The following is a 21,351-nucleotide window of genomic DNA, read 5'->3' as shown; positions in this document are numbered from 1 at the left end:
CTCACACCAGTAATCTCAGCACTTTAGGAGTCCAAAGCGAGTGGATCACTTGAGGTCAGGAGTTCAAGACCAGCCTGATAAACGTGGTAAAATCCTGTCTACTAAAAATACAAAAATTAACCAGGCATGGTCATGGGTGCCTGTAGTCTCAGCTACTCAGGAGGCTGAGGCATGAGAATCGCTTGAACCTGGGAAGTGGAGGCTGCAGTGAGCCAAGACTGTGCCACTGCACTGCAGCCTCGGCAACAGAGTGAGACTCTGTCTCAAAAATGAAAGAGAAAGGTAGGAAGGAAGGAAGGAAGGAAGGAAGGAAGGAAGGAAGGAAGGAAGGGAGGGAGGGAGGGAGGGAGGGAGGGAGGGAGGGAGGGAAAGAAAGGAGAGAGAAAGAAAAGAAAGAAAGAAAGGAAGAAAAGAAAGAAAGAAAGGAAGGAAAGAAAGAAAGGAAGGAAGGAAGGAAGGAAGGAAGGAAGGAAGGAAGGAAGGAAGGAAGGAAGGAAGGAAGGAGAAAGAGAAGGAAAGAAGGAAAGAAGAGGAAAGAAAGAAAGAAAGAAAGAAAGAAAGAAAGAAAGAAAGAAAGAAAGAAAGAAAGTAAGTTTCTGGCTGCCCCTCAATACCAAGAAGGATGAAATTCACTTTTTGAGTTTGTGATTAAAAGTTCTCCCAAAATATGATATCTCCCCATTCCTCAGTCATTGCAGGTCCGTGGCCCAGAGAAGAGCAACTGGACGAAGCATACAGCAGTCTAAACCCAATTCATTGAATCAAAAGACAGCTATTTCAGGATTTATCTTTAACTCCAATTTCTCTCTTTCTCTTCTCCCCAAAGTCATTCTTCTTTACGGATGTAGCAAGAAGTCAACCTTAAGAAAAAGTCCATTCACTCATTCACTGTTCTAAGTGTTGAAAGGGATATACGGATGAATTACAAAAGCAAGAAAAGAAGATTGGCTGGATTACGAAATTCCATAAAGAAAAGCTTGAGTAAATCTTACCCCCAAACTACATTTCCTCTCCAAAGCCAGACCAGTGAAACTTTGGACGATAATAAGATTTCAGCTTTGAAGTTCATTTAAGGCATTTTTTAAAAGAATTAGTTTGTGAGCTTTTCTATTTTGTCTTATAAAAGACAATGAACTTTATGTGTGACTTTCCATCAGAGTTTGCAGATGTAGCTCATGGGAGTTAATTACTTTTTCTCTTCAATTTCACCTAGCAAGAGAAAACAGAGCTGCCCAAGAGTTTTCCTGTAGCAGGGTGACTGGTCAATACCTTGCTACTTGCTCTGTCAATGCCATCAAAATATTGTTTAATAATTTAGGAACAACCATGTAATTTTCTTACCTAGCAAGAGCAAATTAGGCACTTACTAAATAATTGACAAAAATACTTAATTCTAGGGATTTCTTGAGAATGTGCTATTATTCAAAAAGAATTTAAAATAAAATTTTCTTTCACCTATTCAACATGTTACTTTCATTTTCATGCTATTTTCATGCCTGATCATATCTTGAAAGCTATATCCGAGTTTGTCCCCCCAGTCCTGATTTCCTTACACCAAGGTCCACAAGTGAACGTATCAGGTATGCGTGTGCTGTCCTTGGTCAAGACCACTTGGAAAGGTGGCTGGGACTTAAGTGGGTTAGAGAGACCCCCTCTCCTCTAGGCCTGTCCCAACCAGGGATGCAAACAGGTGCACCAAGAAGTTTGAGTCCTTAGAGTTTTAATCTCAAATCTCAAATGATGAGACATTCTCATCGGGGTACTCAGACTTGGAACACTTTGCCCGGGCCATCTGCCAAAGTGGCTGCTTACTCATCATCAGGCTCTTGGGCAGAGGTCTATCTGTTCAGTCAGGCATTCTAAATATCCCATTTGCAGACCTTCAGACAGTTTACTTGACATTTAACTACCAAAATGCCCTGGGTACGCTTACAATGCATAGGGCAGCATATTAACCCATGACTCTTTACAAGTTAAAAGGTTGGGGAACGAGTAGTACCAGGTCTTTCTGCCCCTATTTCAACAAACAGTCATTTTCTAGAATGTTCTCTTCTCACTGTATTCTCCCAAAAGATCAAGTCCAATAATAATACTTTATTCAAATAAGAGCCACCTCTCTCTCTCTCCCTCCCTCCTTCACCCCCCCCCCAGTATTTCCCCCATTGACCTACTACTGGGGGAGAGCCTCAGTTTGCCTCCCCAATACCATCTATACCATCTTCCTTCTGCCTGGCTCATGAACACTGCATTCTCCCTAGGAGCTAACATTTCTTCAGTTCTCATTATGTGCTGAGTACTGTCTAGCCCCACTGGCAGCAGAGTGAGGGGTTGTTCCAGAATCCTTAGTTATAGAGACCCAAAAGTAATTCTGTATTATTCTAGGGACTACCCTTATGGAGACTGATACACAAAACCAGAATTTCAGCAGAGGACGGTATTCTAACAAGGCCTACCTCTTGGGTTGTGAAATCCAGGCTACTTTTTACATAGGGCATCGTAGTCATATATACACATTACTGCAATCAAAATAATTAAAGAGTACTTTCATCTTTTCCTGAATCTCTCAAGGAACATAAACACACCCAACAGCACTTCTTTAAAAGTGTTGTTCTTTTCCCCTCTTATTGTCACACAGCTTGTGGCCCTTCAGAAATATTTCCTCTACAAACCTACAAACCTCCTTTTCCTAATTCCATGCCCCAGGTGTTCTTGGCATCTGCCCTGTCCAGGCAGTTTTTGTTTTTGTTCCCCTCCCCTTCTCCTTCCCCCTCTCCAATCCACCTACCCTATCACTAAAGCCCGCGAACATGGTTGACAATAAAAGCCTAGAGTGATAAATACGAAACTTGTGTTCTAGTGAAGGAACACAGACAATAAATACATAAGCAGTAAACCAGAATTACCAGCTAGAATATGTTTTCTGATGGACATGGTGCCACAAAGGAAACAGAAGATGGTGAAACAAGAGAGCTGGGAGTGGGGGGACAAGGCCACTGCAGATTAGAAGCAGGAAAGACATTTCTGAGGAAGGGACTTGAAAGCTGACATCTACGTGACAGGAGAAGGCTAGTCTTGCAAACATCTGGGAGAAAAGTTTCCTAGGAAGAAGGAACACCTAGTGTAATGTCCTTAAAGTAGAAATAAGCTTAGCATGATTATACTAATATAGCAGAAGAGGAGAGAGATGCCTGAAACGATTTGGTAGAACTGCCTTCTTCTTTTTTTAGTCTTCTAAAGAGAACCTGGTTTAATATGATTCTAAAAAAGGTGTTCAGACCTTTAAGTGAACAATTAGGACAGTCTATAATATAAGATATATTACTGGGTTTTTCCAGTTGAATGCTCTGCATGAAATGATAGGCTGGGAGCAGTGACTCACACCTGTAATCTCAGCACTTTGGGAGACGAGGTGGGTGGATCAGTTGAGGTCAGGAGTTCGAGACCAGCCTGACCTACATGGTGAAACCCCGCCTCTACTAAAAATACAAAAAAATTAACCAAGTGTGGTGGTGCACGCCTGTAGTCCCAGCTACTATGGAGGCTGAGGCAAGAGAATCACTTGAATCTGGGAGGCAAAGGTTGCAGTGAGCCAAGATCATGCCATTACACTCCAGCCTGGGCAACAAGAGCAAAACTCCTTCAGAAAGAAAGAAAGAGAGAAAGAGAGAGAGAGAGAAGAGAGGAAGGAAGGGAGGGAGGGAAAGAGAGAGAAAGGAAGAGAGAGAGAGAGAGAAAGAAAGAAAGAAAAGAAAGAAGAAAGAAAAAAGAAAGAAAGAAAGAAGAAAGAAAGAGAAGAGAAGAGAGGAAAAAGAAAAGAAAGGAAAGGAAAAGAAAAAAGAAAAGAAAAAGAAAGAAAGGGAGAAAGGAAGGGAGCGAGAAAGGAAGGGAGGGAGAGAAGGAAATGCTGGTAGTGCTGTGTTCTTGGCTAAATTGTGTGCCCCAAAAATTTACATGTTGAAGTTCTAGCCCCCAGTAACCTCAGAATGTTACTGTATTTATAGATTTATAGATAGGGCCTTTAAAGGGGCAATTAAGGTAAAATGAGGTCATATGGGTAGGCCCTAATCCAGTATGGCTGGTGTACTGGAGATTAGGACACAGACACACACAGAGGAAAGATCATGTAAGAACATAGCAAGATGGCCATCTGCACACCAGGGCCACAGAAGAAACCAACCCTGCTGATGCCTTGATCTTGAACTTGCAGCTTCCAGAATTGTGAGAACATGAAGTTCTGTTGTTTAAGCCACCCAGTATGTGCTATTTTGTTATGGCAGTCCTAGCAGACTAATAAGTGATGTTTAATGGAATCATTCGGATCATTTAAAAATCTCTGATGGTCACTTTTCCCCTTGACAGCCAGCCTAATTCATCAGGGAAAAAGAAACGGTTTAATGCATACAATTTGTTTTCTACTACGGTGTACTTATGTGGTGGTGGTAAAAATGATTGAGTACCAAACATAACAAGCACAACTGTATTAGTTATCTATTATCACATAATAAATTCTCTCAAAACTTGCTGGTCTAAAACAGTAATACATGATTATTTCAGTTACTGTGGCTTAGCTGAGTGGTTCTGGCTCAGAGTCTCTCAGGAAGTTACACTCATAGCGTTGGTTCATTCATCCCAAGGCTTGACAGACTTAATGAGGGCTGGAGGGTCCTCTTCCAGGATGGTGCCTTCGCTTGGCTGTTGGCAGGAGGCCTCAGTTCCTCACCACATGGACCTCCTCCCAGGGCTGCATGAGTGTTCTCATGACATGGCAGAAGCTGGCTGGCTTCCACCAGAGCAGGCAATTCAAGAGAGCAAGACAGAGTGTCTTGTATGACAGTTTTTGAAGCTGGGAGGTCCAAGGTCAAGGGGACGCATCTGGTGAGAGCCTCCTGGCTGGTAGGGACTCTCTGTGGTGTCATGAGGCAGCAAAGGACACCACATGGTTAGAAGGCTGAGCATGCACCGCTTCCCTCTTTCACCTCCTCCTGTCAATGCCCAGAAGCCTGAAGGCTGAGGTGGAGCCCCCAAAGGAGGGGCTGGAGTAGACCTTACTACTCTTTACCAATGTTCTCTGCCGTACCCTACAGGGGGACTAAACTAGCCACCCCACTGAACTCAGGTGCCACCATGTAACTTGTTAGGGCCAATGATGTGTAACATGTGTCACTTCCAGGAAAAAGTTTTACAGTCAAATTCTGCTTCCTCATGTTCTCTTTCCCCTCTGCCAGGTCACCAGCAATGTTCCAGAAAGTGACTGCTCTGTTGGACTGGGTCCTGATGTGAAGAAGGGAATGAAGTGGAACAAAGCCCTTAGCCAACTCACCATGGAAGTAATGGGAACAAGAAATAAGCCTTTGTTGTTTTAACCACTGTGTTCGGGGGTTATTTGTTATTGTGACATAACTTCGCCCAACCTAATAATACAGAGTCCTTGAGCAATACTCTAAGCTGATTTTAATTCTAAATAAAAGCATTTACCCCACTAGCCCCTCAGAACTCTCACCCTCCAGCCACAATTATCTCTGAGAGGGAATATCACATGTCACCCATCAAGAAGTCCTGTTATGAGGTAGTTACCGCACCGCCCCCGCCCCCCGACTCCACCAATTCCTCCACCCCCCAGCCCCCTTGCCCTCTCTCTCACAGACTCCCTCTACCTTCTCTCTGAGGGATGCTGCCCTCCTGGGGCAACATCTGCAGCAACATCACTTCCCACCAGGCCCTGCACACCGGTGGCTGTTCAGGATTCTGGGACACAGTTAGGAAGAATACAGCACCTTTCTCTCTCTTTTTGTGTTGTCTCTATTAGAAAGAGTATGAGGCCAGTCATGGTGGCTCACGCCTATAATCCCAGCAATATGGGAGGCAGAGGCGGGCAGATCACTTGAGGTCAGGAGTTCGAGACCAGCCTGGCCAACACGGCGAAACCCTGTCTCTACTAAAAATACAAAAGTCAGCCGGGCGTGGTGGTGCACACCTGTAGTCCCAGGTATTCTACTCAGGAGGCTGAGGCAGGAGCATTGCTTAAACCTGGGAGGCGGAGGTTGCAGTGAGCTGAGATTGCACCACTGTGCTACGGCCAAAATGACAGAGTGAGACTCCATCTCAAAAAAAAAGAAGAAGAATATGAAAACGGTGCTGCTTGTGTCTTTCAGGAATTTTAGATTAATCAGCTCTTTTGTTTGTTACTTTTGGCTTTCTGGTCTCCTTGTTCCTCCCTGGGACTGGGCCAGGAGGCGGAGCTGAGAGCTAGGTAGGGAGCCCTACTCAGAACTGCTCCCCCATCACAAGTGTGTCTGTGCCTGGCTCATTGGGCCGGACCATCTCTTCCTTTGATGAGTTCTTCCTTAAGAGGCTCTTTTGTCCCACCTACAAATAGTATTCTAGCAAGCCTGCTCCACTAGAAGAGTCACCCATTGGTGAAGACAACTCAGGCATCAGTTATACCTCACAGATCTTCATACAGGGAGCTTACTGAACCACAAGGACCCCAGTTGCTGTGCTCTGAAATCCTTCATGACTTCAAGGCCATGGCCAAGCTCATGCTTCCTATGGGCTCACTACCAGCCAACAACTCCATGCAACAGAAATACTAAGGTAGGTCTGTTCCTGGGAGATGTGGAGCTCCCCTTAACAAACAACTTTGGCTCAAAGGCACCCAAACAACTGTGCTAAACATTTTCACCCTCCCTTCCTCCTTTCCTTCCCTTCTTCACACAGGATCAGACTTGCTTTGTGGTCTGATGGTTCTCCCAGCTTTATTCAGAGCCTTCTGTTTTCCCTCACACAGGTGTTTGCTCGTGATAAGTCATTATACTTTTAGTGCTTACTTCGCATCTGCTTCTCAAAGCAGCTTAAACTAACATGCCCTGCCACAGTACTAAATATTTAGTGACAAAAGTGGAACATCTATCAGTTGACAGAAGCATCACAATATCATTAATTTGAAATTCCCCAACGAATAAAAAATTAACCAGTAATCATTGTTCTAGAAAAACAGACACCATAAATAAGATTCATTGCAACTGAATGCAGACCTTTAGTAATAGAACAAGTGCAGATTAAAACAATCACAAGAAACCTAGTCCCCTCTCAAATTGGCAAAGATGAAAAAAATCATGCTTCAGCGTTTGCACATCTTCAGGGAAATAAGCCCCTCATACATTGCTGTTGGAAGTGTAAACTGACACAACTTTTCTAGAAGGTAACTCATCAACACCCATCAGCCTCTCATAAAGATGTACAACTTAACTTCTAGAAATTATCTTAGGAAAATAATTAAAGGTATATGCAAATATTAATCATAAGATTGGGTAGCTTAAAATGTAGCCATGTTTATGTCATTTGTGAACTATCTGTTCATGTTCTTTGACCATTTTTTATTGTTCCCTTTCTAAATTGTAGCATTTTATAATATTCCCTCTCCCAACACCCCTTATCAAATTAATTTTCATGTTCTTCCTTTGAATAGAGCCAACCATTTGACCACAGTGGCCTGGTTAGTACCTTTAAGTGAAGAAAGCCAACTGAGTGGAGACAGTGACAAAGTAGAGACCTCTGCACCTAAAGGGCACAACCTCTCTGCAGGCCTGATTGACTGTGGCCATGCAAAAATGTGACTCAGTGTAACTAGAATCTATGCATGCAAATTTTAGATGAAATTGAAGATTTTTAGGTGCTGAAAACTAATTTTTTAAAAAACAATGTTAAACTATACTCCTAAATAAAACACATTTGTGGGCTATCAATTTAAGCCTAAAGTTCAATAGAGTCATTTTTGTAAGTGATCAAATAAAGTGCATTAGCAAGGCAAATGGGCTGCTTGGATCTTCTGTTGCAAGAAGCATAACTGACTGAGGACCCCAGCAGCTGCACTTCTGGAGCCATCCCCAAGTTCCTAGTGGGGCCACACTTCCCTTAGGCTGCCCCTAGCTGATGACTGAGCACAGTGAGGGTATTAATGAAGGCCCACTTCTTGTAAACAAGACTCCTTTAACAGGCGATTTTGGCTCAAGGACTCTCCATCAGGTTGAACAGAACTTTCCTAGAACTGAAACTCTTCCTACCCAATCTTGCTTCCTTCCTCCTCTCTCTCAGATATGACAGACCTGTGCCATACTCTAAAGTCTCTCCCACCTTCTCCTGCTCCTTCCCACTATCCCTCACAGTCATGTCTGAAAATCAATCATTGCATATCTAACTCCATCTTGGTATCTGCTTCTCAGAGAACCAACTAACTCATCAGGCAATAGATAACATCACTTGTCTAAGGTCACAAAACTAATTGTTAACTAGACTAAATTAAAACCCTTACTTGCCAGAATTCCTGTTTTAGTCAGCAATAACTAATATTTCATTCTAACTAACTAGAAAAATAGTAGTGCTGTTAACAAAAATAAGAGAATCAGGAAAAGAAATAGGTGGGGATTGGGTAAGAAAAAATCATGAATTCCAGGAGGTGATATAATTATAATTTTGTTTTTTTATATGTCACAATGGTCTAGACATAAGAAATACTACATGGTGCTGATTGTGTAATATACTTTGAAACTGAAAAAAAGCATTTATATAAATAATTGAATATCATTTCTGCATGTCAAAAAAAGGAAACTATCTTTCTTTTTCTGGCTATTGATTTTAAAGGTATCAACAGATATAGAAATTACATTTGACAAAATCTAATACCCATTCCTGATTAAAAAAAAAAAAAACAGAAAAACCTCAACAAACTAGAAATAGAAAGGAACTTCCTCATCCTGATAAAGAACATCTATGAAAAACCTACAGCTTTCTATGATAAAAGACTGAATGCCAGCTGTGTGCAATGGCTCACGCCTGTAATTTCAACACTTTAGGAGGCCAAGGTGGGAGGATCACTTCAGCCCAGGAGTTTGAGGCCAGCCTGGGCAACACAGTGAAACCCACATGTAATTATCTGGGTGTGGTGGTACACACCTGTAGTCCCATCTACTCAAGAGGCTGAGACGGGAGGATCACTTGAGCCCAGGAGTTCGAGGCTGCAGTGCGCCCTGATCATGCCACTTCACTGCAGCCTGGGCAACACAGTGAGATCCTGCTCCCTATCCCCACACACACACACAAAAAAAATAACAAATAAGACTGAATGCCTTCCCTGCTGAGGTCAGTAATAAGAAAAAAATGTCCACTCTCACTATTTCTATTCAATACTGTACTGGAGGTTCTGGCCAGCACAATATGACAAGAAAAACATATGGCACACAGTTTGGAAAAGAATATGTATAATTTATTTTATTTACAGATAAAATGTTTACTTATGTAAAATATCCTATGATATCTACCAAAAACATAAAATAATTAATAAATGAGTTTATCAAGGTGGCAAAGTTCCAGAACAATACACAAATCAAATACAAATCAATTGTATTTCTATATGCTAACCATGAACAGTCAGAAATTGACATTCAAAAAATAGTAACATTTACAATAACACCAAAAGGTATAAAATTCTTAGCCATATATCTGACAAAAGCTGTGAAAGACCAGTACACTGAAAACTGTGAACATTATTGAGAAAAAGTAAAGATCTAAATAAATAGAGAGCTATAATATGTTCATGGATCAAAAAACTAAATATTGTTAAGATGTCAATTCTCCGTAAGTAGATCCATAGGTTCCATGCAATTCCAATCAAAATCTCACTAGACTTTTTTTAGAAATTGGCAAACTGATTCTAATATTCATATGAAAGTACAAAGAAACTAGAATAGCCAACAACATTGAAAGAGATGAACAATTTGGAGGACTAATTCCAGCTAATTTTAAGACTTATTATGAAGCTATAGTAAGCAAGACAATGTAGCATTGGTGTTAACATCAGCAAATAGATCAATGGGACAGAAGAGAGACTTCATAAACAGACCTTCACATATATGAACAATCGATTTTATTATAAAAGTGCAAAGGTAACTTGATGAAGAAACAATCACTTTTCAACAATTAGTTCTGGAACAATTCTATATCCATATACAAAAAACCATAAACCTAGATCTATACTTCACATTATATTTTAAAAATTAACTCAAAATGAATCAGTGACTTAAATGCAAACCTTAAAACTATAAAACTTCTAAAAGGAAACCTAGGATAAAACTTTTGTAACTCTGAGTTAGGCAAAAAATTTTAAGTTATAACACAAAAGCACAATTTATGAAAAAAGCCAAATTGCTAAACATGTAAACCCTGCTCTTTGAAAGACATTGTTGAGAGAATGAAAAGACAAGTCACAAACTGAGATAAAATACTTGCAAATCATATATTTGATAAAAGACTTGTAGCCAGAAAATATGCCAACAGATAATTATAATACTTAAACTTCTAATAGTTATTGAAATATTTTAGGGATGGGCACCATGCTAAATGTTTTACATGTTCTTGGTATTTAATCCCCACAACTCTATAAGTTAAGAAATGTTTACCACACTTTACAAAAGAGAAAACTAAGTCTCAGAAAAGTTGGCCTGGATTATCTCATTTAGTCCATCAGAAAAACTCAGAATAGGCTAGGTTTTGCAATAACTGAAACCCACAAAACTCACTCTGGCATCACACACACACAGAAGTTTGTTTCCCTTTTACACAGAGTCAGCTGTGGATTCAAGTGACTCTCCAGAGCCACTGCCTGTCCTTCACAAGACAGAGATTCAAAGATCCAGGCATCATCTGGAACATAAAACCTCAAAAGACATGGCAGTTAGGGAAGAGAGTTGGAGATTTTCACACCTGCAATTAAATGCTCTGGCTGCAAAATTATACATGTTGCTTTCACCCATGATGCATTGGCTGGAATTGGTCACATGGACCCACCTAACTACACGGAGATAAATACTCATCTGTGTGCTCTGAAAGAAAAGAAAGCTGAATGTGGGTGAACATCAGGCATCCCTATATAAACAGGTAATATTTAAGTTGTGTTTTATGTCACAATTTAGAAAAATTGAAAGAAATTGCATTCTTCCCCAACTAAAATGTTCTTCCTAGAAATATACAATGTTCTTTATAATTTCTTCCTGATGCTTTTTTCAGCATCTAAGAGTAGCATTTGCCAGCAAAGATCCAAGTTCCCAGGGTTTTAGAATATCCTACTCATCTTCTTAACGGATGGGGCCTGAAGATATTGGTAAAAATTTGTCACATTAAACATGAAAGGGCAATGTTGGCTTTTGTTGCCATTGCTTTTGGTGTTTTAGACACGAAGTCCTTGCCCATTGACAAATGGGATCTAATTAAACTAAAGAGTTTCTGCACAGCAAAAGAAACTACCATCAGAGTGAACAGGCAACCTACAGAATGGGAGAAAAATTTTGCAATCTACTCATCTGACAAAGGGCTAATATCCAGAATCTACAAAGAACTCAAACAAATTAACAAGAATAAAACAAACAACCCCATCAAAAAGTGGGTGATGGATATGAACATACCCTTCTCAAAAGAAGACATTTAGGCAGCCAACAGACACAGGAAAAAAGGCTCATCATCACTGGCCATCAGAGAAATGCAAATCAAAACCACAATGAGATACCATCTCACACCAGTTAGAATGGCGATCATTAAAAAGTCAGGAAACAACAGGTTCTGGAGAGGATGTGGAGAAATAGGAACACCTTTACACAGTTGTTGGGACTGTAAACTGGTTCAACCATTGTGGAAGACAGTGTGGCGATTCCTCAGGGATCTAGAAGTAGAAATACCATTTGACCCAGCCATCCCATTCCTGGATATATACCCAAAGGATTATAAATCATGTTGCTATAAAGACACATGCACATGTATGTTTATTGCAGCACTATTCACAATAGCAAAGACCTGGAACCAACCCAAATGTCCAACAATGATAGACTGGATTAAGAAAATGTGGCACATATACACCATGGAATACTATGCAGCCATAAAAAATGATGAGTTCATGTCCTTTGTAGGGACATGGATGAAGCTGAAAACCATCATTCTCAGCAAACTATCACAAGGACAAAAAAGCAAACATCGCATGTTCTCACTCATAGATGGGAACTGAACAATGAGAACACCTGGACACAGGAAGGGGGACATCACACACCGGGGCCTGTTGTGGGGTAGGGGGAGGGCGGAGGGATAGCATTAGGAGATATACCTAATGTTAAATGATGAGTTAATGGGTGCAGCACACCAACATGGCACATGTATACATATGTAACAAACCTGCACATTGTACACATGTACCCTAGAACTTTATTATTAAAGTATAATAATAAAAAATTAAAAAAAAACAAAAACATGAAAGGGCAAAGAGAGAACAGTGACTGCCACTGTTAATGTATTTGGCTCTTGCAAAAATGTAACATAGCTGTATTAGTCCATTTTCACACTGCTATAAAGAACTGAGACTGGGTTATTTAAAAAGAAAATGAGGTTTAATTGACTCACAGTTCCACATGACTGGGGAAGCCTCAGGAAACTTACAGTCATGGTGGAAGATGAAGGAGAAAGCACATCTTACATGGTGGCAGGAGAGAAAGCGTGGCAGAGCAAGACTCTGTCTCAAAAAAAAAAAAAACAAAAAACCACCACCACAACAACAAAAATCCAAAACACCATTGTTTAATAAATAAATTTCTTGGGACACAATATTTTCTTTTTTTTTTGAGAAAGAGTCTCCCTCTGTTGCCCAGGCTGGAGTGCAATGGCGTGATCTCCGCTCACTGCAACCTCCACCTCTTGGGTTCAAGTGATTCTCCTGCTTCAGCCTCCTGAGTACCTGGGATTATAGGCGCATGCCACCACACCTGGCTAATTTTTGTATTTTTAGTAGAGACAGGTTTCACCATTTTGGCCAAGCTGGTCTCGAACTCCTGACCTCGTGATCTGCCCGCCTCAGCCTCCCAAAGTGCTGGGATTACAGGCATGAGCCACCGTGCCTGGCCGGGATGCAATATTTTTAATTTTTGTGTTTGTTTGAGACAGGGTCTCATTCTGTTGCCAAGGCTGGAGTGCAGTGGTGCAATGATAGCTCACTGCAACCTCCAACTCCACTCAAGCAGTCCTCTGGCCATGGCCTCCCAAAGTGCTGAGATTATAGGTGTGAGCCACTATACCTGGCCTATATTTTACAATTTGAATATAGACTTTCCAGAAATATTTCACTATGAAAGAGCATGACTATTAAGGGCCCACAATTGCTCCAGAGTGGAAATGCAATTCAGATTCTTAAGCCATAAATATTAGGGTAAGTCTTTCATCTGGTATGCTTATACTGACATTCACAAGAAAAAGCAGAAATACAGTATTTGGGTTATAATTTTGTCTAACGTGGCTGCACAGCTGAAGACTAGCAATGTAGACCAATGTCCTCATCACTAACCTGGGAAAATGACAAGCCTCTGTACCTCCATCTTCTAATCCAGAAAACAGAGAGCATCACAAGCACTCCAACCACCTTACAGGTTCTATACAGAAGAATCATACACTGGTCGGTCAAGTTTATCTATGATTCCCCAGCCCCCAGGAGTTGTCCCAAACACAAAGTTTTTATTTGTTTGAAAGCTTTGCTAATGAGGCCAGATACAGTGGCTCACACCTGTAATCCCAGCACTTTGGGAGGCCGAGCCGAGCGGATCACTTGAGGTCAGAAGTTGGAGACCAGCCTGGCCAAGACAGCAAAAGTCTGTCTGCTAAAAATACAAAAAATTAGCCTGTCATGGGGTGCATGCCTGTAATCCCAGCTACTTGGGAGGCTGAGGCATGAGAGTCACTTGAACCTGGGAGGCAGAAGCTACAGTGAGACGAGATCGCGCCACTCACTGCACTCCAGCCTGGGAAACAGTAAGACTCTGTCCCCACCACCACCCCCCAAAAAAAAGAAGAAGAAGAAAATAAAATAAAATAAGCTTTACTAATGAAGGAGAATAGTGAAAGTTAAAACAGAAGGAAGTTATAAATAATAATAATAAATAATAAAAATAATAAAATAATAAAAAATAATAAAAATAATAAAAACATCATACTTCTTATTTCCCTATCTTACCCAGAAGAATAAAATATTTAATTACTAATTTAACACCCAGACTGAGATATGTGGCTCTGAAAGACTGCAGGCACGTGCAAAGTCTCATTTGTTAATGAAACAGCATCTAGCAAGGGTGCCACCATGGAATTAAAGGTCCAGGGATGCTTACCTTCTGGCTGGTGTCTGAGCGCAGAAAAGAATCTCTGTATCTCCAAAAAGAAAAAAAAAGGAGTTATAAAAATAAAGTCACCATTACAAGAGGGCTGAACAAATATCCTAGTCGGGTACCTGCCCCTGGCTCCGAATGAAAGAATGCAATATATATCCCAGCAGTAGAAACAACTCCACAGTGCTGGCTTGGGCCCTCTCTCCCATTGCAAGTGATTATGACTACCCTCCACTTCAGGCTGCCCCAGTCCCACCCACCACACTCACACTCACACTCATACTCACACTTTCTATTCCAAAAGACCTGAGCAGGGCAGTCATTAAACCAAGCAACATTCAGAAATAGCTTCAAAATCAAGTTTAATATCTTTTTCCTTGGATCCCCCTGGCATGGCTACATAAAATACCTTATACGGATATGGAGGTGCCTGGAGAGAGCAGAACTTTCATATTTGAGTGATGATAGGTGCAGTATTAAATTAAAAAAAAACAACAATCTTGATGGTTCAGCTAATACAGTCACAGCAGTAAGCCCATATCACACCAGAGGGGACTAAGATTACTAAGAGAGAAGTAAAATGCCTCAGGATTAAGCAAAGCTCTAGTTGTTTTGTTCTGCTAGGAAAATCTCAATGGAGTTGCATGTTTTAACTTCAAAAATTACTCAACAAAAACAAGTAAGGATGAAGGGAGAGAGAGTGGGGAGAGAGGGAGAGAGACAGAATTTGATCACAAAAAGAGTTGGAAAAATAGTTGAAGATAGTTGCACAGAATTAGAGGCACAGGACCCATTTTTCTACCTACTAATGAAGTGCTGTTATTACCCATATATATTCAGCAATGCCAGAGAATTTGCCAATATTTTGGATAATCACAAAAGGGTGTCCCATCTTTCTCACTCTCTATCACGGTGGAAATTAGAAAGTTTATGTGGTGTTCTAAATCATCACTTAATTTTTAATCAAGGTATGTTTACAATATAAAGTTTATTCATAAGCAGTATAAATGGAGTTTGATTCTCACAAAGAAAATGGCAATTAATCATCAAGTCTCTTTTGCTTACATAGGTGAGAACTAAGAGTGATTTTTGCATTTTGCATGCTAGCTTCACACCTCACTTTGTTGTTTTCCTGTTCTCATTTTGTAAGCCCCGATTCCAATTGCTTTTTCTTTTTTTTTCCACACTTTTTTACAAGAAGTAGAGAGAGGATCTCACTGTGGTGCCCAGGCTGGTCTTGGACTCCTGGGCTCAAGCAATCCATCCACCTCAGCCTCCCAAAGTGCTAGGATTACAGGCATGAGCCACCAAGCCTGGCCTCTAATTGCTTTTTCTAATATTATATATTGTATTTAATTTTGTTCACCACATTTAAAATAATTTTTAAAGGCTTGAACCATATGGCTTATATTTAGCTGTGGCTTAAAACATATTGCTAAATCTCTTTTGGCTAACGTTTGTTACATTCCAGAATCATACAATGAGTGTCCATTTGTGATATCACAGATAAAATCAACTGCCAGGGGAAGTTAAACTATAATAGTGGTTCTCAAAGTGTGGGCCCTGAACTAGCAGCTCAGCCTCACTTGAAGATTTATTACAAATGCAAATTCTCAGGTCCCACCCCAGACCTACTGCTTCAGTTTTTTATCTCTGCATAACAGGTTACCATGAAACACACACATGCATTATCTCACAGTTTCCATGGATCAGGAGTCAGGACAAAGTTACTGGATCCTCTACTTGGGATGACCTCAGGCTGAAATCAAGGTAGGGCTGCAATCTCCCCAGAGGCTTCAGGTTCCATATTCCCTGGTCATGGGAAAAACTTAGCTCCTTGTGGTTATAGGACTGAGGTCCTCACTGTCTTGCTGGCTGGCAGCCAGGGCCTATTCTCAGCTCCTAGCAGCCACCTGCCACTCCCTGTCACGTGGTCTTCTTCATAATCTGGCCATTTGCTCCTTCAAGGCTAGTAGGAGGATTTTCCTGCTCTGAATCTCTCCACTCTGCTAAGATGGAGCCATAAAGTAATGTAACGTAACTTAACGTAATGCTGATGCTCTTATCACCTTTGTCATATAACCTAATCAAGAAAATGACGTCCCATCCCATTCTCAGGCCCTGCCCACCCTCAGGGGAGGAGACCACACTGGGTGTGTACACCAGGGGGTAGGAATCATGGCGGCCATCTCAGAACTCTACCTGCCACACCTACTGAATTCGAGTGACCAATCAGAGATCCCAGATGATTTCCCCGTTCCTCCCAACCCTTCAGCAGAGACTGAGAAACTGAGGGAGACAGAATCATTTAAAGATTCGGTCAAATGAATGCTTACTTAGTGCTTCCAAAGAAACTTCTCTCCCCAAAAATATTCAGCCACCTTGAGTTTATGGGTACATCCTGCTCTGTGTGGGAATTCAGCCGTCTCACCCTGACAGCTGAAAGACCAGATCAATCAAGGGGTTAATTATACAGATCATTTTCCTGACTCCCACAGGCATAAAGGTTATAGATGGCTGCATATTTATGCAGCCGCTGTTAAAAATTCAACCGCAGCATTTATTTCAATGAACTCCTTTGACTACATGTTCAACAGATGCACTGAGGGACTACATAAAACATTATCTCTATTAGTTCAAATTTTCTGACTCCTTAAAAGCTTCTGGTAACTGAAGGAAAAATGCATCTGTAATATGTCCCTTGCCATTACAAATACATTCATTAAAATACAAACAGCTTGACAATACTAAGTGAGCATTAAGCACGTGCGTGCATGTGCGAGCCTGCTCTCGCTCACACACACATGCACACACACATAAAGACAAACAGCTTGAATGTGGCAATTTTTAAATAGCACATTATGTTTAAGACTTTACAGTTATTAACAGAACCAGAGAATATATCTATCAAACTATCAAAGTGCCATTTTAAATTGTAGTGATCCCTTTAACGTCTTCGATGTTTTCTAAGAACGCTTTAATCCCACATGCATGGTGCCACCTGTGCCATCCCCTGAGAACAGTAACTGCTTCCACTCTACAGGACTCTGTGTGGACAGAAGTGAGGCATGAGTTCCTAGGGGTCCTTGGGATGCCACTGCCCAATTTCTAGCCCTAGATCTCCTCCCAGATAGTGGGAGTCTATAGAACAATATTAATTCATATGGGTTGGTGCCACTCGAAATCTTTCCCAAATTCTACTCTGGGAGAAGTGCCCACAAAGATCAAGGCCCTTGTCAGAGAGGTTACTGACACAGAAGGAAGTTGCCTTTGAAAGGAGAATAAAAGACATTCCTTTCAACACTGTCTGCAGCAGCTTTGCCAAGACACTACACAAAGTCCAGATCACCTCACCTCTTCCGGAGTGCCTATGCTACCACACCCTGGCTATTTAACCCAATAGACTTAGAGAGGGCAGCTGATCACAACCACTTCAGGATGACATACTCAGAGCGCTTTTCTGGCCCTGCCGCCCTAGTGCGATGCTGTCACTTTGTAACCATCAAATAGTAAGTTGCCTCAAAGGGAACCATTGTGCAAAAGTGTGAAAGGACTGGCTGCTAAAATAATAACCTGGCAGACACGACCACCATGAGGGAAACGGCTTTGCCTACGGTGCATTCACCATGTGGTATGTGTACTTCTACTCACTGGAACTGAGCTGGTGTTGTCCAGTCATTCTGCTCCTCATAATAAACAAAGAGTGCCAGAGGCTCTCCAGACCCAAAGAGAAGAGCTTGCAAGCTCAGTTCCAATGAGTAGAAGTACACATACCACATGGTGAATGCAAAGTCCCCTGTCCATTAGAAAGGCTGGATCTGAGGACAGGAAGTAAGGGGCTGTCAATATAGGCAAGTGATCCCCCTTTCCCAGTGCTGACTAAGGTGGGGGCAACACCTGCCTTGCATTACATTCATTTTGCTGCTGAGAAACTGACACCCAAACCGTTTACACCACAGCACATCAGCAGCGACATCAAGACTCACGTTTGGTCTCCTAATACCATGTTCATTTTTCCATGTGATTTTCCCATCTTAAACCTATTTATACTTCAGTCTAGATGAGCCCATGTTTATAGAATCCTTTTGAGGGCTTGAATAAATGAAAACCTAGAAATGTGGAGTATGTTTTCCTGTAGAATCACTGGCTATCTGTGGGAAGAAGAGATATTCTTTAACACTTTTTTTTTTCTCAGACAGGGTCTCGCTTTGTCACTTAGGCCAGAGTGCAGTGACATGGTCATAGCTCGCTGCAGCCTCAAATTCCTGGACTCAAGCGATTCTCCTGCCTCAACCTCCTGAGTAGCTAGGACCACAGTTGTGTGCCACCATGTCCAGATAATTTTTGTATATTTTTTCTTTTGAGATACAGAGTCTCACTATGTTCATTACTCCTGGCCTCAAATTCTCCCACCTCAGCCTCCCAAAGCGCTGAGATTACAGGCATGAGCCATTACACCCAGCCTCATCACCACATTTCCAACCTTAGGATCAACTCTTGAAAAACTAATAATACCCCTTCTTTGATCTTACTGTTCTTACAGGCTGAATGAATTCCATTTAGCAGTAAAATGTCTTAAACAATGGTTTCACATGAGAATGTTGAAATAAATGAAACAAACACAGAAGGCCCAGGAGGAGAAAGCCTCTCCCGATTGGCCAAGGAATGACCTGATCTCCAGGTTACGTGAAGCAAAATGCTTAGAACTAAGCCAGAGACATTGGGACACTTAGCCATTCCCACTGCCTTCTTCTCTCCCTTGTCTCATGGAGGTCCTTGAAATAACGAGGGAATGGAGTGGGGACAGAATGGATAAATTGCTTCATTCTAAGCCCACAATGCAATTCCTGGTGCTACTGTACTTGGAATACTGCACTCAGGAGTTTCCATGATCAGCCTCCCTAAGACAGCAGAAAAATTCCATAAACAGGGAATGGCAGCAACATCTCGCTCTATGTGGATGCCTGGGTCAGACTGGGTTAGACTGGCTGGTGGATTGCTGACATAGGTGAATTACTTGGCCCAAACCTTGTATCACAAATGGCCCTTAGTGATGTGTATTGCAAGAGATTTATGTAAGTTGAGCAAGATACTTAGCTATTGGTCTGCTTTTTTAGTAGACTTGACTTTCAGAAAATAAAGAGCTGATGGTAGAAATTTCAGGCATTTTTTTAAACATCTTTTCTTTCTCAATCTACCCCCAAAAGTCGCTTTCCATAGAGCCTCCCTCTCAATGTCCCAGTAACTGCCCAAGGAAGCAGCCTCCCCTGTGCCTGACTCCTTGCAGGAACTGTTGCCATTCTTTAATTTGGCAGCTTCTGTTTCCCAGGCTCCCGGGGTTTTACGTTTACTTGCAGTGAGGCTTTTTACTTCACTTCCTGCTCTTTCTCTTGCTATCCCCTTAGAAACCCGGTGGAAGGATTTTATTTTTATTGTCATATCTATGGTCTCCATTCTGAGATTTTATCCTCCTGGTAACAGCCAGAGAGAAAAACACTTATGAGCACATTGGAAATGTCTAGGAAGGGGGAAGTGCATTAAATAATAAACCCCGAACTGGTGGGAAGGATTTTGCACTGTCTACTCCCGAGGCAAGGAATTCCGGGAGATGTTTCTCGTTTGGCTACCTTTGTCCAATCTCCATTTCTGGACACTACAAAGGTAAGAGCAAGACTAAACGCATTCCAAAAAGCAATTTCATGTGATATTTGTTTTCACTTTTCTTTAGAAAAACCATGGAGTCTTTTGTTCACTTGAGACCCCAGTAAGGTTACTGTGTCAGTCATACCTTTAGGGAGTTCAACTTTCCAGGAAGGGAAACTAGACAATGTGACAGGCGCAATCCTAGCATCTGTTCGTAACAGGGCATAGGAAGGCAAATGCTTGTCCTTCCTTCCTGTAACACAGCCATTAAGCCAGGAGCATCGCCCTTCCCCGGCCCTCAGGTAAGAGGACCAAATGCTGTAGCCGTTTCCAAGTTCAGTCCTTTAGCGCCACCTGGTGCTAACTACTCTATCACACTTTTATCCAGTAACTACCTTTGTAAATTTCCTTTCAAAAGTTCTGGCCAGGTGCGGTGGCTCACGCTTGTAATCCCAGCACTTTGTGAGGGTTCAGGAGTTCGAGACCAGCTTGACCAACATGGTGAAACCCTGTCTCGACTAAAAATAAAAAAATTAGCCGGGCGTGGTGGCGCGCGCCTGTAATCCCAGCTACTCAGGAGGCTGAGGCAGGAGAATCACTTGAACCCAGAAGGCGGAGGTTGCAGTGAGCCGAGATCATGCCACTGCACTCCAGCCTGGGTGACAGAGCAAGACTTTGTCTCAAAAAAAAACAAAAAAAGTCCTCACGACACAAATGTTTGATTTTAACACAGTGCCAATTTCACACACGTAGGCAAAGTCCAGTTTAAAGGACAATTTTAGCATTGCGTTCATTTAGTGAATCACAGGGCCTTGGCACACAGCAAACATGAGAGCAATCTTAGTTATTTCTATTGTCATGGCTGTTGTTACCAAAAGAATTCAAAAGAGGGGAATTTAGGAAAATTTATAGTGTTTAGAATATAGTAGCTTTTTCAAAATATCAATGAAGTGCCCTTTATGAGGCACAAGTAATATTTCCTTGAAAATCTAATAAATATAGTGTTGCTTATTAAAGAGATTCTACCTTAAGTAATTAAACTGCTTGAAGAAAGGCAAGATTTCTCAACTTGAACTTTATCCATAACTCAGGGTTAACCAATATGCCAAGTTTGTTTCTTTTTATATTTTAAAATATTCCTGCCAGACATGGTGGCTCACGCCTGTAATTCCAGCACTTTGGGAGGCCAAGGCAGGCGGATCACGAGGTCAGGAGTTCGAGACCAGCCTGGCCAACATGGTGAAACCCCGTCTCTACTAAAAATACAAAAATTAGCCAGGCGTGGTGGGGCGCGCCTGTAATCCCAACTACTCTGGAGGCTGAAGCAGGAGAATCACTTGCACCCGGAGACAGAGGTTGCAGTGAGCCGAGATTACGCCACTGCACTCCAGCCTGGGTGACAGAGCAAGACTCTGTCTCAAAAAAAAAAAAAAGAATATTCCTATAAGAGAGTCAATGCCCATCCTTCCCTGAGAAAACACAAAAAATAACTTTTTATTGTTTCATAATTATCTAGGTGACTTGA

The 21,351-nt window shown here is 41.6% G+C and overlaps 1 long non-coding RNA gene across 3 annotated transcripts in view; it reads right to left on the bottom strand.

Moving 5' to 3' along the window:
* Window positions 1-9,240: 9,240 nt before the first annotated feature.
* LOC134731440 (uncharacterized) overlaps window positions 9,241-21,351 on the bottom strand; it is a 56,594-nt gene continuing 44,483 nt past the window's right edge. For 2 of the 3 annotated variants that reach the window (XR_010113712.1, XR_010113711.1), the window contains 2 exons: window positions 14,187-14,226; window positions 9,241-11,710 (listed from right to left, as the gene is read on the bottom strand). This is a non-coding gene — a long non-coding RNA (uncharacterized lncRNA). Of the gene's footprint in view, window positions 11,711-13,372; window positions 13,458-14,186; window positions 14,227-21,351 lie in introns of all 3 variants that reach the window. The other variant, XR_010113713.1, reaches the window with a different exon arrangement.

The sequence above is a fragment of the Symphalangus syndactylus genome, chromosome 9 (genome assembly GCF_028878055.3).
Source record: "Symphalangus syndactylus isolate Jambi chromosome 9, NHGRI_mSymSyn1-v2.1_pri, whole genome shotgun sequence".
NCBI classification, from domain to species: Eukaryota; Metazoa; Chordata; class Mammalia; order Primates; family Hylobatidae; genus Symphalangus; species Symphalangus syndactylus.
This window is presented reverse-complemented; position numbering and strand designations above follow the sequence as displayed.